The sequence below is a fragment of the Lolium rigidum genome, chromosome 5 (assembly GCF_022539505.1).
Source record: "Lolium rigidum isolate FL_2022 chromosome 5, APGP_CSIRO_Lrig_0.1, whole genome shotgun sequence".
NCBI lineage: Eukaryota > Viridiplantae > Streptophyta > Magnoliopsida > Poales > Poaceae > Lolium > Lolium rigidum.
The window spans coordinates 44738887-44743454 of record NC_061512.1 but is presented as its reverse complement, the minus strand read 5'-3'; the positions used below and the strand labels follow the sequence as shown (position 1 = coordinate 44743454).

General features: G+C 42.9%; 1 long non-coding RNA gene across 1 annotated transcript; it reads right to left on the bottom strand.

The window, feature by feature from the left end:
* Positions 1-545: 545 nt before the first annotated feature.
* LOC124654001 lies at positions 546-2105 on the bottom strand. The gene is made up of 2 exons (XR_006988128.1): positions 1476-2105; positions 546-1097 (listed from the first exon to the last, which is right to left on the bottom strand). It is a non-coding gene; the product is annotated as an uncharacterized LOC124654001 (long non-coding RNA).
* Between the last annotated feature and the right edge of the window lie 2463 nt (positions 2106-4568).

Here is a 4568-nt window from a genome sequence, read left to right as displayed (position 1 = left end):
CCTAGGGGTGTGTACGATTACGGAGTCATGCACTACAACGGCCACATCACGCCACTCCACAAATGCCTTCACCTTGCTCACGGTCGCAGAGTAGAGGAAGCAAACAAAGACGATAAATTGTTGGGGAGGAGTCGTCATGCAGATATGTGTTGGCCGCTCGATCATACTCTCCAACACCGGTGATGCTGAGGATTTAGTGAATGAATTCTCCTCAAATTTGGAGGCTAAAGGAGAAGGCGACATATTAAAAAAAGACTGAATCTGCCTCCCATCTGCTCATAATTCACCCGCACCTTCTTCTATTTCCTGTAGTGTAATATATCTAACAGTTAAGCAATACAAAAAACAAATCTTGCAATACCTAACCTAGATGCGTGCTATAAAAGAACATCGTGATCGACATACTGTAAAAGGGCGGGGGAAGGAGTACTAAAATACTTGAAACCACATGACAATACTGTTAATACATTAGTTGGATACATATCATCCAACTGCCCACACGACAAAGCTCAAAGAGTAGATGAAGACTTTAAAAGCTGATAAAAGAGATCAATTTGTAAGTTTTACTCTGAATTCCTTGACAAAAATATCCACGCGAAACTTGGATACGTGAACACATATACGCATAGTATGTGCTCCATAGTGATGTACACAAACAATCCTTCCCCGTTCCAGCTTTTTCTGCTACAGACCAGCGAGAAGGACTTATGGATTTACTCTGTACTGTTGTATTTTTCTTTGCTTGTTCTTCGTTTAATTGGATTGGATACGCCTGTGCTGCTGCTTAGTGAATCACAGGATTCCTTCAGGCGCTTGCAGGGAAGGGGGGCAGAGCCCCAGGACCACCATTGTCCGCCAGAGACGTGCGAGGATGTATCACAGTTATATCATCCGTAACTCGATCAACGCGCCGCCACATCACGCCACTCCGCAAATGCCTTCACCATGCTCACGGTCGCAGAGTAGAGGAAGCAAACAAAGACCATAAATTGTTGGGGAGTAGTTATGCAGATATGTGTTGGCCGCTCGATCATACATACTCTCCAACACCGGTGATGCCGAGGTCTTCGCGAATGAATTCCCCTCAAATTTTGGGGCTAAAGGAGAAGGCAACGGATTAAAAGAAAGATTGAATCTTTCTCCCATTTGCTCAGAGTCAATGATCTACTTGTAGAACCGCTCAGCCGGAACTTGTCCACCATCAGCTAACACAAAATCGGAACTACTTTTACACACAATATATCCATCAGCACCAGGCATTACATACCAGCCTGTTTGCTGTAAATTTGCTTCCAAAATTTGTCAGAAGATGTGCAATTAAATTGATGTTACCTCATAATTTGCACTGATTATATTAATCTGAAGATAAAAACTTCAGCCTGCGGTGCTGGTAAAGTTGAAGCTAGTATGTACAGGTAGTCCTGGATGCAATAAAAAAATTAGATCAAGAGAGATGAGGGTGGCTTCAAACAGACCTGCTAGCGAATTCCTCCAAAAAGCCAGCCTTTGGATCGATCGGGTGTACTCCTAGTAGCAATCACCAGTATCGTACTGATTGCTCAGATAGCCTTCCCTTGAACTGAAGTGATTCGCGGCGTGGAGCCCAGCAATGCAAAGCCGCTACTGCATCAGGACGCAACAGACCCCGCGCGCATAAGGATAGCCTTGAGTGCAGCCTCCTAGTTTCCCCAGGCGAGGAGCAGGTCGAGGGGCAGGGGCCGCCGTCAAGGAGGACAACTCGACCAGGTCTCCCTGTCTCCCCGGCAGCGTGGCACCGGTCGTGGAGCAGGTCAGGACAGCAGCGCTATGGCTCTGAGGCGGGTCGGCACTCGTGGGCCGGATGGAGCCACATCGGAAATCGGCCGGATGCTTTGCCGAAATACGACGGGAAGGCCCGGCGGCGCCACCACTGGAGCCACATCACAAGGGACTCGGGGATTTGGGGAAGAACCCTACTCAGCGCTGGCGGCGAGGAATCGAGCGGAGGAGGGAGATGGCCAAGCCGAGAGGACCGTGCATCCGCGTGGTTTTTGTGGAAGAGATGGAGGGTCGGGGACGGGATGGATTTGGTGATGGATCCAGTCAAGGACGGTGAGCGATGCGGTTGGGCGAAGCCAAGGGGAGGCGACAATAAGAACGAATCGTTATTTTTCTTTTAACTACGCGGTGGCAGGGTATGTAATTTGGATGAAAATCAGGGGCAACAAAAAACGGACTAACAAGAAGCTCTTTTGCTTTTATTATTAGGTATAGATGTATGCTGGATAGCGGTTTATGTACTTTGTCGTAATGCCCTGATTAAATCTCATAGTAGTCATCATGATATGTATGTGCATTGTTATGCCCTCTCTATTTGTCAATTTCCCAACTGTAATTTGTTCACCCAAAATGCTATTTATCTTATTGGAGAGACACCACTAGTGAACTGTGGACCCCGGTCCATTCTTTTACATCTGAATACAATCTACTGCAAACATTGTTCTTTACTGTTCTTCGCAAACAAACATCATCTTCCACACTATACATTTAATCCTTTGTTTAAAGCAAGCCGGTGAGATTGACAACCTCACTGTTAAGTTGGGGCAAAGTACTTTGATTGTGTTGTGCGAGTTCCACGTTGGCGCGGAATCCCTGGTGTTGCGCCGCACTACACTCCGTCACTAACGACCTTCACGTGTTCCTTGACTCCTACTGGTTCGATAACCTTGGTTTCTTACTGAGGGAAAACTTGATGTTGTACGCATCACACCTTCCTCTTGGGGTTCCCAACGGACGTGTGCTTCACGCGTATCAAGACTATTTTCTGGCGCCGTTACCGGGGAGATCAAGACACGCTGCAAGGGGAGTCTCCCACATCCAATCTCTTTAATTTGTTTTAGTCTTGCTTTACTTTATTTTATTTGCTGCTTTGTTTGTTCTCTATATCAAAAACACAAAAAAAATTAGTTACTTGTTTTACTTTATTTACTATCTTGTTTGCGTTCTTAATATCAAAAACACAAAAAAATTAGTTACTTGCATTTACTTTACTTATTTCATCATGTTTCCTCCTAAGTTGACTCTGAAAGATATACCGGTAGGACGAGGGTCTATCATTGGAAGAGATAATATAGAAGCATTTTTCACCCATGTTAGTATGGATGAAGATTTTGAAGATAGACATTTGGTAGAACTTGCTCCTACTTATGAAATTGCTACTGCCTCTTTAGTACACATGTTGGAAGCTAGATCTGTTAATCTCAACCCCGTAATGCAACATATGTTTTTTACACTTTGTGATATGGAGGAAGGAGAAAAGAAAGATTTTGTCTTAGAAACCCTTCTTAAAGAATTTTGTGATGTAGCAAGAGAAGCTAGAAAATTCTTTATTAAATATAAGATGCTTGGCTTTTATACCAACTTTGCTAGTACCCTTGAAAAAATGGAAAAAGATAGACTAAAGTACACTAATAAAGTTAATTGCGAGAGGAGATTAAAACATCAATACCTTGCAAGCTCTTAGGAATGTGCGAGGCACTAGAAAAGAATTTTGATTGGATTGTTCCTGAAAATTTGTTTGATGAGAATAGAAAGCCTAAGAGTAATGAAAAAGGAGCCTCTGAAACTTACATAGATAAGATACAATGCATAGTTGAGAAAACTCCGAACCCCTTTGTTGATGCTTCATCTCTTGATGTTACTTGATTCACACTTTCTGCGCCTAGCTGAAAGGCGTTAAAGAAAAGCGCTTATGGGAGACAACCCATTATTTTACTTCTACAATTTTATTTTATATTTGAGTCTTGGAAGTTGTTACTACTGTAGCAACCTCTCCTTATCTTTATTTTATTGCATTGTTGTGCCAAGTAAAGTCTTTGATAGTAGGGTTGATACTAGATTTGGATTACCTGCAGAAACGAGATTTCTTACTGTCATGAAATTGAGCAGCCCCGTCCGTAGGTAACTCGGAAAAATCTGCCAATTTACGTGCGTGATCCTCAGATATGTACGCAACTTTCATTCAATTTGAGCTTTTTCATCCGAGCAAGTTAAGTGCCCCGAAAAGTTCTTCTTTACTGGACCGTTCGTTTTGACAGATTCTGCCTTTTATTTCACATTGCCTATTTTGCTATGTTTGATGGATTTCTTTATTCCATTAACTTTCAGTAGCTTTGTGCAATGTCCAGAAGTGTTAAGAATGATTATGTCACCTCTGAATATGTGAGTTTTTGATTATGCATTAACCCTCTAATGAGTTTGTTTTGAGGTTGGTGTGGAGGAAGTTTTCACGGGTCAAGAGAGGAGGATGATACAATATGATCAAGAAGAGTGAAAAGTCTAAGCTTGGGGAAGCCCCCGTGGTTCATCCCTGCATATTTTAAGAAGACTCAAGCATCTAAGCTTGGGGATTCCCAAGGCATCCCTTCTTCGACGACAACTTATCGGGTCACCTCTAGTGAAACTATATTTTTATTCCGTCACATCTTATGTGCTTTACTTGGAGCGTCCGTATGTTTTTGTTTTTGTTTTTGTTTGAATAAAATCGGATCCTAGCATTCTTTGTTTGGGAGAGAGACACGCTCCGCTGT